The sequence below is a fragment of the Heptranchias perlo genome, chromosome 20 (genome assembly GCF_035084215.1).
Source record: "Heptranchias perlo isolate sHepPer1 chromosome 20, sHepPer1.hap1, whole genome shotgun sequence".
NCBI lineage: Eukaryota > Metazoa > Chordata > Chondrichthyes > Hexanchiformes > Hexanchidae > Heptranchias > Heptranchias perlo.
The window spans coordinates 22170497-22184063 of NC_090344.1; the positions used below are offsets into that span (position 1 = coordinate 22170497).

The 13567-nt window shown below is 43.3% G+C and overlaps 2 non-coding genes and 1 pseudogene across 2 annotated transcripts; 1 reads left to right on the top strand and 2 right to left on the bottom strand.

Moving 5' to 3' along the window:
* The window catches only part of LOC137336083 (zinc finger protein 850-like), a 242996-nt pseudogene that overhangs the window by 99331 nt on the left and 130098 nt on the right, over positions 1-13567 (bottom strand).
* trnaf-gaa (transfer RNA phenylalanine (anticodon GAA)) lies at positions 5107-5179 on the bottom strand. Its single transcript has one exon. It is a non-coding gene; the product is annotated as a tRNA-Phe (tRNA).
* Positions 12477-12568, top strand: trnar-ucu (transfer RNA arginine (anticodon UCU)). Its single transcript is given in 2 exon segments — positions 12477-12513; positions 12533-12568. It is a non-coding gene; the product is annotated as a tRNA-Arg (tRNA).

Genomic DNA, 13567 nt, shown 5'->3' on the forward strand with positions numbered 1-13567 from the left:
CAGCGCACTCATACATCCACACCCAGTTTATGGGAGGAAGATCGGTACCGACCGCCGATGGAGCTCTCAGAGGCGGAAGCAGCAGCGACCGATCAAACTCTGGATCTCATCCTTAACACAGACCGGTAGATTCACCTGTGAAGTTACACCGCACTTTGATAGCAGGGACGGTAATGGGTTCTGAAAAGGCCTCAGGGCGTCTCATCGCTTCTTAGTGGCGATCCATTGGGGCAAGGGCATCTCAGAGAGGGGAAGGTACTATCAGAGGGCATCAGAGTGTGTAACGGGGCTCAAAGAGGGGAGCGGGCTGTCAAAGGGTATCAGAGAATATATTGAGATCTCACAGAGGGGAAGGACTGCCAGAGGGTATCAGAGAGTGTAAGGACTTCAGGGCGTATCAGTGTGTGAGGACTGCGGGTATCAGAGATTGTAAAGGGCGCTGACAAGGTTGAAAGAGGATAATGGACTCTCTGAGGGTATCAGAGAAGATGAGGAGATCAGGGAGAATCAAGGAGGGTAAGTGGGTATCAGGAGGTATCAGAGAGGCGAATGGATCCAGAGTTGGCATCTTCTTCATATTACACATCCTAACTATCAACATTTTTAATAACAGCAGAAATGAAACCGATTGAAACGGTATCTGCCGTGTCCCATGTGGAAGGAATGAGAAGATAGTACCGGGACGGACTGGATATTTGGCAACGCTCACGGTTTTCTTTCACACAGCTCAGTGTTGTGTCTGTTCATATAACAGGATTTCATGAACTGAAGATAAGAGGTTGCACTTTGAACATTTCATCACCCACTGTGAAAAATATAACTCAAAACCCCCAATATTTGCTTTAAACCCAAGACCCTGAGATTAGGAATTTCGTGCTTTACCGACTGAGCTAGCCGGGCCAGCGGCAGGGCTCATTCTCATCCTATTATTGCAGAGAGGCAGGTGGTGCCTTTGCTGTCGGGGTTCAGTTTGTTCGACAATCCCAAGGTGGCAGAATCTGAACACCCGATTTTCATTCTGGAGTCAAGTCTGATGCCTCTTACCAGTCGTCCAGCCCCACACTGAGCAGGAGTGTAACATCGGTACAGGAGAAGACCATTCAGCCCCTCGAGCCTGCTGACCCATTCAATTAGATCATGAGGTGATCAGTAATTCATCTCTGTTTCCCCGCCTTGGACTCATATCCCTTGGTAACCGAACCGGAAAAAAGATCTATCAATATCAGACTTCAAAATTTGAATTGAGCCTCAATCCACATCTTTGGGATGAGAGAGTTCCAGCTTCCGGCCGTATTTTGTTTGCTAAAGTGATTCCTGATTTCTTGTCTGATTAGTCCAGCTCCAATTTCACTTTGGATTCTGCCAACAGAGAGAGAGAGAGATAAAAAGGCCGCCTTAACCGGAGATTGATCCTTTGAAGATCTCTCACAAATCAACTGAAACCTGTCGGAATGTGAATGCCATTTTACTTTTCCAAAAAAAAGGGAGTGTCATTCATTGTGGAAACAAGAAGTAATCCGAATTCTTTCAAGCCAATCTCGTTTTCTTTGAATATTTCTCAGACAGCAGATTAAATGGTGGAAAATTAGACGCACTCAGCGGGCAATTTTCACGGTACAGGATCATAGAATCGTAGAAGTTTACAACATGGAAACAGGCCCTTCGGCCCAACATGTCCATGTCGCCCAGTTTATACCACTAAGCTAGTCCCAATTGCTTGCACTTGGCCCATATCCATCGATACATATCTTACCCATGGAACTGTCCAAATGCTTTCTAAAAGACAAAATTGTACCCGCCTCTACTACTGCCTCTGGCAGCTCGTTCCAGACACTCACCACCCTTTGAGTGAAAATATTGCCCCTCTGGATCCTTTTGTATCTCTCCCCTCTCACCTTAAATCTATGCCCCCTCGTTATAGACTCCCCTACCTTTGGGAAAAGATTTTGACTATCTACCTTATCGATGCCCCTCATCATTTTCTAGACTTCTATAAGATCACCCCTAAACCTCCTACTCTCCAGGGAAAAAAGTGTCAGTCTATTCAACCTCTCCCTATAAGTCAAACCATCAAGTCCCGGTAGCATCCTAGTAAATCTTTTCTGCATTCTTTCTAGTTTAATAATATCCTTTCTATAATCGGGTGACCAGAACTGTACACAGTCTTCCAAGTGTGGCCTTACGAATGTCTTGTACAACTTCAACAAGACATCCCAACTCCTGTATTCAATGTTCTGATCAATGAAACCAAGCATGCCGAATGCCTTCTTCACCACCCTATCCACCTGTGACTCCACTTTCAAGGAGCTATGAACCTGTACTCCTAGATCTCTTTGCTCTATAACTCTTCCCAACGCCCTGCCATTAACGGAGTAGGTCCTGGCCCGATTCGATCTACCAAAATGCATCACGTCACATTTATCTAAATTAAACTCCATCTGCTATTCAGCGGCCCACTGGCCCAATTTATGAAGGTCCCGTTGCAATCCGAGATAACCTTCTTCACTGTCCACAATGCCACCAATCTTGGTGTTATCTGCAAACTTACTAACCATGCCTCCTAAATTCTCAACCAAATCATTAATATAAATAACAAATAACAGTGGACCCAGCACCGATCCCTGAGTCACACCGCTGGACACAGTCCTCCAGTTTGAAAAACAACCCTCTACAACCACCCTCTGTCTTCTGTCGTCAAGCCAATTTTGTATCCAATTGGCTACCTCACCTTGGATCCCATGAGATTTAACCTTATGTAACAACCTACCATGCGGTACCTTGTCAAAGGCTTTGCTAAAGTCCATGCAGACCACGTCTACTGCACAGCCCTCATCTATCTTCTTGGTTACCCCTTCAAAAAACTCAATCAAATTCGTGAGACATGATTTTCCACTCACAAAACCATGCTGACTGTTCCTAATCAGTCCCTGCCTCTCCAAATGCCTGTCGATCCTGTCTCTCAGAATACCCTCTAACAACTTACCCACTACAGATGTCAGGCTCACCGTTCTGTAGTTCCCAGGCTTTTCCCTGCCGCCCTTCTTAAACAAAGGCACAACATTTGCTACCCTCCAATCCTCAGGCACCTCACCTGTATATTTTCGTTCAGACAGGACACACATTCGAATGCTGGAAACGCGAGACATTGAATGTTCAGGTGAAAGTTACTACCCAGCGTTCACCGGGTGGAGCTTGAACCAACAATTGCGCCACAGAAACACAACTTTGTAGTTGCTGAAGGACTAATTCACCAAGCTAAAGCTTCAGCTTGCCGCGATTAATATATCAGCTGTCTGACTATCAGTTTACTTTTCCAAAATAAAGGGTGTGCAGCTTGCATGAGTGAAAATCTGTGCTGTATTATTTCTGCACATGAAGCCAACCTTGCCATTAACCACCGTATGTTGGAAGACTCAGTCCCCTCGTGGTAGAGAGGATTGACCTTTTGAGCTGTGATTCGCCATTCTATATTCCAGTAATATTCAGGTTTGCTGAAAATGAGATGAGATGAAATGAGCAGGTCCAAGGAGCAGCTCTGTGACACGACACGGTGTCTACAAAGTTGTCTCTTGCACTTACAGTGAAGCGGACGGTAGTCTTCACTATAACACCAGTAACTATGATGTTAAAAAAAATGTGTTCGAGAAATACTTGATTTCAGCGTGGCGATACTGGGCCGGAGTAAAGTTGCGATTGCCGAGTGGCGAGAGGGTGGATTTGGGACTCCTGTGCGGCTGCGCTGCTCATTGTCCAGATCTGCTTGGAGCGATATTCACTTCAATTCATCACTGACAGGGACAGTTTGATTCGAAGTTTCTTTTCCCTGTTGCTTGGTGAGATTTCAAAAATAAACACGACCCGTGCTCACCCCAAACTCGTCACTTGCACGCTGACAGATACAAGGCGGTCACACTCTTCACTTCAGTGAGATGAAAGCCGAGAGGCGAACAAAACTCATTCAATGAAAGTGCAGGTCATTGAGGTGCCTTTAAAGTCCTGATTGTTTGCACTGAACTTCTTCCCAAAGCGTTTCCGATTCACGTGGAGCGATTTGGCGACTTATTTCCCTCTTTGCAAAAGTTTCAACTGCAGGTCAAGATCAAAAGTCAAGGGCAGAATGAGACGCCTTCCTGAAATTTGGGAACCAGGGAAGCAGACTTTAGAGCAAGATTCTGTTTATTGAGAAAAAGCAGATAAAATATTCAATCCGGAACGATCCAGAATCCGATCAGCTCGAGAAGTAACGGTGACCCCGTGTTTTGAACACGCAGCCTTCTGGTGGCGCAATAAGTCATGTGGATAGAAGCAGGACGTTGAAAAGAGGGAATAAATCGATTAAGTGAGTGGGCAAAACTGCGGCAAATAGAGTTCAATGTGGGGGAGAGCGAGGTGATCCACTTTAAATCTAATAAAGATAAATCAGGCTATTTTCTAAATGGTGAGAAAAAATGAACTGTGGAGGAGCAGGGAGATTTCGGGGTCCAAGTACAGAAATCGTTACCAACCAGCATACAGGTACAACAATTAATGAAACAGCCGTTCGGACTGCCGGTTAGCTCATTTGCAAAGAATATGCGGTAATGTCATGATCATGAATTCCATTCTTCTAATTTGCTTTATTTATTTCGGGTTTTTGTAACTTTTAAAATGCAAGCCTTACAAACAGGTGCACAGACAAATTCACGGGGACAGTGTTATTGAATAACATCCATTGCAACTTTGCCCATGGGCCGGAGAAACACGTCTTTCTTTTTTATTTTTCTTTCTCCGGTTTGCAGAGAAACGTTTAACTCGCGGCCTGTTCCCATTAATGATCATCAGCAGCAACAGACAGACAGAGAGGGTCTGACCGCCCCGAGATGTGGAAAAGGCATCTGTTTAGGACAAATGCATCAAATGAAATTGTCCCCCGGCACCGAGAGAGAAAAAACAAGAGAAAAAGGCAGAAGGTAACAGAGAAATAAAAACTAAATCAAGACGAAAAAATATTACCCATGCTTGATGCCTCTCTATTTCATCCCCAATCCTTCAGTGGCGGGTATCAAATTTCACTGCAATGAAATGCGAAAATCGAAGCAAGGAAGAAGAAACTCAACAACCAAAAACTGCCGAAACTCGAGATTGAATCAAGGACCTTTCGATCTTCAGTCTAACGCTCTCCCAACTGAGCTATTTTGGCCGCTTGCTAAAGTGCCCCTTTACATCATTGTCTTGGAAGAAAACATAACCCCAGGAGGAATTGCAGCTCCTGTTTATTCCGCAATTCAAATAAAAACATCGCACTCATATGTGCACACCCTCCGTTCGTATATAAACATCGCACTCATATATACGCACCCGCAGTTCATATATAAAGATCGCACTCATATATACACACCCGCAATTCAGATATAAACATCACACTCATATAGAAACACCCACAGTTCATATATAAACATCGCACTCATGTTTCCACACCCACAATTCATATACAAACATCACACTCATATATATATACACCTATAGTTCATTTGCAAACATCACGCTCATATATACACACCCACAGTTCATATATAAACATCGCACTAATATATACACACCCACAGTTCATAAACAAACATCACACTCATATATATACACCCACAGTTCATATATAAACATCGCACTAATATATACACACACAGTTCATATATAAATATCACACTCACATATACACTCCCACTGTTCATGTGTAAATATCACCCTCATATATATACACCCACAGTTCATATATGAATATCACACTCATATATACACTCCCACTGTTCATGTATAAATATCACCCTCATATATACACACCCACAGTTCATATATAAATATCACACTCATATATACACACCCATTGTTCATATTTAAACATCACACTCATATTTTCACACACAGTTCATATATAAACATCGCACTCAAATATACACTCCCACTGTTCATGTATAAATATCACCCTCATATATACACACCCACAGTTCATATATAAACATCGCACTCATATATAGACTCCCACAGTTCATATATAAATATCACACTCATATATACACACCCACAGTTCATATATAAACATCACACTCATATATGCACACACAGTTCATATATAAACATCGCACTCATATATGGACTCCCACACTTTATAAAACAACAGCGCACTCTCACGACACGTCCTGTTTTGTATTTTCAGCGTTAAATTTGCTGAAGTCTGGCAAAGGGGGCGAGATGTCGGTCCTGCTACTTCGACGGATGTGTCGGTGTCCAGGGGATTGGAAAGCTCCTGTGCCACACGAAGTGTCTGAAAGGCCCGGATACACATGAAGATCATCAGCGCGGTGTCTACACCTCGTGCTGCAATGTTAGCGAGCCTGACATCAACTTAAAAGGCGGCTTGTTGCAAACACCTTGTGGTCTCAGTTTCTTTTTGCACAGAACTGAACCTCAATCGTTCAAAATGCAATGTTTTCTTTGCTGTTTCACAATAAACAATATCTTATAATAAAGTTTCGCTCATTGGTTCCTCAGTGTCAGAGGGAGAATTGTCCAAAACTCCTCATTTAATTCATTGTTTATTCAGAATCAGCCCACGATTGACACAGAGAGATAAACACAGCGAGAGATACAGAGTATCGGTAAACACAGCAAAAGATACAGAGTATCGGTAAACACAGCGAGAGAGACAGAGTATCGGTAAACACAGCGAGAGATACAGAGTATCGGTAAACACAGCGAGAGATACAGAGTATCGGTAAACACAGCGAGAGATTCAGAGTATCGGTAAACACAGCGAGAGATGCAGAGTATCGGTAAACACAGCGAGAGATACAGAGTATCGGTAAACACAGCGAGAGATAGAGTATCGGTAAACACAGCGAGAGATACAGTGTATCGGTAAACACAGCGAGATACAGAGTATCGGTAAACACAGCGAGAGATACAGATTATCGGTAAACATAGCGAAATAGACAAGAGAAATAGAAAAATACAAACTACCTCAAACGCTCACAGACAGTGAGAGGTAGATATCAGAAAGTGGAGGTGGGGTCGTTGCAGCTTAATTTGTATCATCAATTTGCAAAAGCTGGGCAAATTGCCATTTTCTTCACAAGAGGTCCTCGGTTCGATTCCCAGCAGTGCCTTTTTATTCTATCTGATATTTACCCCATTTCTGAATTAAACAACAAAGTAACACAAGCCGTATTTGTATTAATTCCGGAGCCAACAAGGAAAGGACTGCTGAACTGTAACGCGGAAGTGCTCGTTCTTTGTACAGACGGACCTCTCACTGAAGTAGCAAGCACTTTGAGCTTGACAAATCATAGAATCGTTGGAGTTTGGAAGGATGCCATTCGGCCCATCGAGTCTATGCCGTCTCTTTGTAAGAGCAATCCAGTTCGTCCCATTCCCTCTCTCTTTCCCCGTAGCTCTGCATTTTCTTCCCTTCTACTATTTATCCAATTCCCTTTTGAAAGCCACGATCGAATCTGTTTCCGCCATCCTTTCAGGCAGTGCCTTCCAGATCAGAACTTCTCGCTGCTTTTTTTTTCCTGATGTCGCCTTTGGTTTTTTGCCAATCACCTTAAATCTGTGCTCTCTGGTTCCGATCCTTCCGCCAATGGGAACAGTTTCTCTCTCTTCACTTTATCTAAACCCGTCATGATTTTGAACACTTCCATCAAATCTCCTCTCAAACTTTTCTGTTCTCAGGAGAACAACCCGAGCTTCTCCAGTCTATTCGCGGAACTGAAGTCCCTCATCCCTGGATACATTTCTGCACCTTCTTTTCTGCATCTTTTCTGCACCCTCTCGAAGGCCTTCACATCCTTCCGAAACTGCGGTGCCCCGAATTGGACATAATGCTCAAGTTGTAGCTGAACCAGTGTTTTATAAAGGTTTAATATAACTTCCTTGCTTTTGTGCTCTATGCCTCTAGACTCCGTATCCTTTTTAACCGCTTTCTCAATCTCTCCTGCCACCTTCAAAGATTTGTGCACAGATACCACCAGGTCGCTTTTCCTGCACCCCCTTTAGAATTGTACCATTTAGTTTATTTTGCATCTCCTCGTTCTTCCTTCCAAAATGTATCATTTTGCATTTCTCTGCATTAAATGTTATCTGCTATGTGTCCGTCCATTCCACCAGACTGTCTATGTCATCTAGGAGTCTATTACTGTCCTCCTCACTGTTTACTGCGCTTCTAAGTTTTGTGTTATCTGCAATTTGAAATTGTGCCCTGCACACCCAAGTCCAATTCATTAATATATATCAAAAAAAGCAGCCATCCTAGTACCGACCCCTGGGGAACACCACTGTATACCTTCCAACCGTTTACCACTACACTCTGTTTCCCGCCAGTTAGCCAATTCGCATCCATGCTGCCACTGCCCCTGTTTGTTCCGATGGCTTCAATTTTGCTGACAAGCTGATTACTGGACTATTCCAATGGTCTCCTGGCTCGTCGCCCATCTTCCACCCTCCATAAAACTGAGCTCATCCAAAACTCTTCTGCCCGTATCCTAACGCTGAACAAGTTCCGTTCTCCCACCTCCCCTGTGATCACTAACCTACATTGGCTCCCAGTCCGGGAAAGCCTCGATTTTAAAATGCTCATCCATGTTTTCAAATCCCTCCATCTCTTCACCTGTCCCTATCTCTGCAACCTCCTCCAGCCCTACAATTCTCATCCTTCTTTTCAAATGCCTCTATGGCCTCGACCCTCCCTGTCTCTGTAAACTCCTCCAGCCCTACAACCCTCCGAGATCTTAGCGCTCCTCCAATTCTTCCTTCTTTTGCATCCCCGATTTTAATTGCTCCACCATTGGCGGCCGTGCCTTTAGCTCCCTCGGCCCTAAGCTCTGGAATTCCCTCCCGAAACCTCTCCACCTCTTTACCTCTCTCTCCTCGTTTAAGATGCTCCTTAAAACCTACCTCTTTAACCAAGCTTTTGTTCATCTGTCCTCATACCTCCTTATGTGGCTCAGTGTGAAATTTTGTTTGATAATCTCACCTGTGAGTCGCCTTGGGTCGTTTCACTCCGTTAAAGGCCCGAAATAAAGTTGTTGTTGTTCTTCTTCTTGTTGTCGTCGTCGTCGTCATCAAACGCATTGCCCTCATAAACCCTCTCTATTACCTCACCAAAAAACTTAATCAAGTTAGTTGAACACGATTTGCCTTTAATAAATCCATGCTGGCTTTCCTTTATTAATCCACACTTGCCCAAGTGACTGTTCATTTTGGCCCGGATCATCGTTTATAAAAGCTTCCCCACCACCGAGTTTAATTTTACTGGCCTGTAGTTGTTGGGTTTATCCTTACACCCTTTCTGAACAAGGATCTAACATTTGTAATTATCCAGTCCTCTGGCATCACCCCCGCATCTAAGGCGGATTGGAAGATTATGACCAGGACCTCTGAAATTTCCACCCTTCCACTCCCTCAGCAACCTTGAAAGCATCCCATCCGGACCGGGTGACTTATCAACTTTAAGCATGGCCAGCCTTTCAAGTGCCTCCTCTCAATCAATTTTCACCCCATCCAGTGTCTCAACTACCTCCCTTTTTACTGTGACTTTGGCAGCATCTTCTTCCTTGGTAGAGACAGATACAAAGTACTCTTTTAGTGCCTCAGTCACGCTTTCTGCCTCCATGCGTCGATCTCCTTTTTGGTCCCGAATCGGCCACACCCCTCCTCTTATGAACCTTTCATTATTTAAATGCCTGTCGAAAACATTTGGATTACCTTTTATGTTAGCCGTCAAACTATGTTCATACTCTCTCTTTGCCCCTCTTATTTACTTTTTCACGGTACACGGTACTCACTTGCATTGTCAAACTGATATCTATCATAAACCCCCTTTATCTGCTTCATTTTACCCCCTATCTCTTTCGTCATCCAGCGATCTCAGGCCCTACCTTCCCCCTTCTTGGGAATCTACCTAATCTGTACCCGAAACATCTCCTCCACCCATTGTTCGATTATATTTTAGCCTGCAAATCTTTGATTCCAATTTACACGGGCCAGGTACGTTCTCAACCCATTAAAATTGGCCCTTCTCCTGTTAAGTACTTTACTCGAGATAGCTCCTTCTCCTTTTCCATAACTCATCTAAATCTTATGATACTATGATCACCGTTCACTAAATATGACACTGACACTTGCTCAAATTGACCCACCTCTTTCTCCAGAACCAGATCCACCAATGCCTCCTTCCTCGTATCATTATGTGTTAATATTAACACCTGTGACGTATTTGTATATTTGTTACATTTAATGTAAGATATTTGAGCTGCGAATGTGTCCAAAACACGTTTTCAGGATAATGCACTCGTGGGCTTATTTTACAAACTCCTTTAACGACAACCAGCAACCAATCTCCATGAAAGGTTGCGAAGCAAAGCTGGTTTCAGAGCAGTTTTCGGCGTTCAGCTTTTGTCCGCAATGTGTAATTAGTAGAAACTCATTTAAAGCACATCTTAGTATCAATGAGAATGTCAGGCACGGGACAGTTGGGATGGAACCGTCTCTGATAATAATTACAAAGTGTAATAGATTATAAAGTGAAAAAGCCAATCCAATCTCTCAGTCTCTCTCTCTGTCACTTTCTCGATGAGTGAACGTAAACCAGCAGAAGAAGCTAAAACAAAGTACTGAGTAGTTTTGTTTGTTTCCTTTTCCTTCGGGCGAGTACAGTTGAAGAGAATGATTTCTGTTTCCTGCTGGACAAATAACTGAAATGAGCAGTGTATCTGGTTCCCATGGTACCCAGTGAAACAACCACGTTTTTATCTCCCATTTACACTGATACCTTCCTTCCTCACTAATTATAGGAAACTTTTGGTAAGGTTCAATCACACTTCAGAAGTCCAGAAGGGCAAAGAAAGGCAGACACCTCATGGTGAGTAACCTACAGGCGAGAGAGGTTTGCAGGTTTACCTGGAGCTGTAAATGTAAAAACTCCTTCCAATGCACAAACTCGCCTCACCAACAGCAATTCAATTCTAACTGATCTGAGACTTTGGTCATTTATGTTGATTATACTTTGTCATCCGACTTACCATGAGCAATGCCACAGTGGGTATGTTAGGTTACGGACAGTTCTGCCTCCAACAGTTGTTCTCTCGGTCACACATCCGGCATCACCTCTCGGTCTCACACTTCAGAGTCACGCCTGAATATAAGCACATTTCTGTTTCAGACTTTGACCTGAAGGTCAACAAATCGCAAGTCAAGAGGAAGGGAACAAACAAATCAAATATTTAAGAACGTTAACGGATAGAAAATTCACTATAAATAACTGAGGAAAAAATGAAGCAAACGGATCAAGAAGAACAATTAGCAAAAGGTAATAATTAAAGAAAGGAGAAGGGGAACCGATCAAATCGCTCCAAATAGTTTTTGACAAATCCTTTCGGTTTTCATCGTAGTTTCTCCGTTAAGTTGGGGACGAACATCGAGAAATACTTTTCGTAACATCATAAAGACAATTAGAATAAACATTTCACAAATCAGGCCTTAATCTTACTTATACGATAGCGTGTTATGTGTTTGTAAAATCTGCAATTGTTTTACCATTCTTTAAGTTTAGAGGGATGCTCTGAACATATGTTCTATATTGAAACGGAAGTGGATTAATAAAATAAAATGAGAACATTTGTTTAAGAATATGAAGAGCTGATTTTCCATGTTGGATATCGCGATATATTTATTTACACAACTGTCATTTGTGAAATGATGGAATGTATTTATTTCTATATCTGTACGGGTAAGGAAATCCCCATTTGATCATTTCCAGGAACCAGTCAAGTACTTAAATTAGTTTGTCAAACCCAAAACACCCTTTGGGATTTGCTGATTGAAAATTTGCATGGAAATCGCGACCATCACAAAGCATTGGAACAAATATACCCGCTGAGGTTTCGGGGTTGTTACTGATTTATTTGTATCACTGAGTAACCTATTTTACACAGGGTGAAGCTACACATCTGATGATAAGAGTCTGGGTTGGAGAAGGAACAAATGAAAGTATCAAATTTAATAACACTGATTCCACAAACACTGTACACCACATCCTTTAAACATTGTGAACTGTTTCTACATAAAACTGGAGAGGGTGTAAACAGAAAGTAACAGAAAAAAAGCTCATTAATGTATCAAATTGAATTTTTATATTGTTGCACAAACACTGAACAGACCATCCCTAAAACACTGTCCCGATCTAAAATCAGTCGGCAGGATCCTGAGCCACAGTGAAAATGTTGTGATTTCAACCTGGTTCAAAACACGCAGCCTTCTGATTTGGAGTCAGACGCGACTGTTCTTGCACCAGGCCCACAACAAGCGGCTGGAGCAGGATCCATTGGAGGGCGATCGGTGCAGACCGCCACCGCGGCTCTCGGAATGTGAGAGGCGGAAGCAGGAGCAGCCTGACCGCCTCAACCACAGCAGAGGATCCCCGCTCTGCCTCATATCGTATAACTGACTCTGTGGCGCAATGGACAGCGTGTTGGACTTCTACTTAAGGGTTAGAGGAGTCATCCAAAGGTTGTGGGATCGAATCCCACCAGAGTTGGATTTTAGTTCAGGGATCGGGAGCTGGGAAGTGAAATTTTGCAGCAAAACCGCAACAGGATCATTAATGTCCATCAAGGACGGGAAACTGCACCCGACACTTCATTTTACACAAGTGGCTCCAGTCACACCCGAATTTATGATTCTAAATCCACTCTGAACTGGATTGGCGAAACGCTCTCAAGAAGGAGATTCATCATCTGCTCAGACCGAAAGTCAATCTGCTGGACTTCCGGTTCTGTCAGACTTCATGCTCCTTCAGACAGGTTTCTAACTGGACACATTCATCCTGCTGCCGTGCGAGCATTGGTGCTTGAGGGGTAGAATTCTTGCTTGCAGTCATTCTATTCCTGTAAAAGTGGCTCCTGAAGATCGCAAGATGGAAAGTATCCTGGCTGAGCGGTCTAACGCGACTGGTTTAAAACTCCAGTTAAATTCCTTAAATTTAGATGGATCAAAACCATAGTTTTTGGTTCCAATTCCGCAGCCTCCCTCCGGAAAACAAGCAATACTAAACATTTCATCTGCTATTGCAACAGCGCAGACCGGAGGAACCATATGGCAATTCAAATAAGTAGATGCATTTTGGAACAAACCAATTGTACCTTCAACTCCGGTCGAAATGTTCACGAGCAAAATGATCGTTTGATTTAGCTGAGACTCGAATTAACAACCCGAACATTCCCCGATCCTGTACTGTCATATAAAGATCGCGCACTGACCGATTGCGCCGCTGGAGCCCGGTCACTCTGATCATCTGTCCTGCTCTGCTGGAAAGAATCTTAAGGTGAGAGGCCCTGACCTGTGGAAACGTGTCCAGTCACTTTGATGAAACTAATATCTGCACTTTCACTTTCAGCTTCTTTCATATTCTCTGCTCCATCGCACGACAATCGGGTTTTCTGCAAACAGGTCAAAATGAACATTGCAAGAAATTCTATCAGTCGTAAGATTTGAACCCAGTGCCCACGTAGCGATTGGATTTATTGTCTGACAGCAG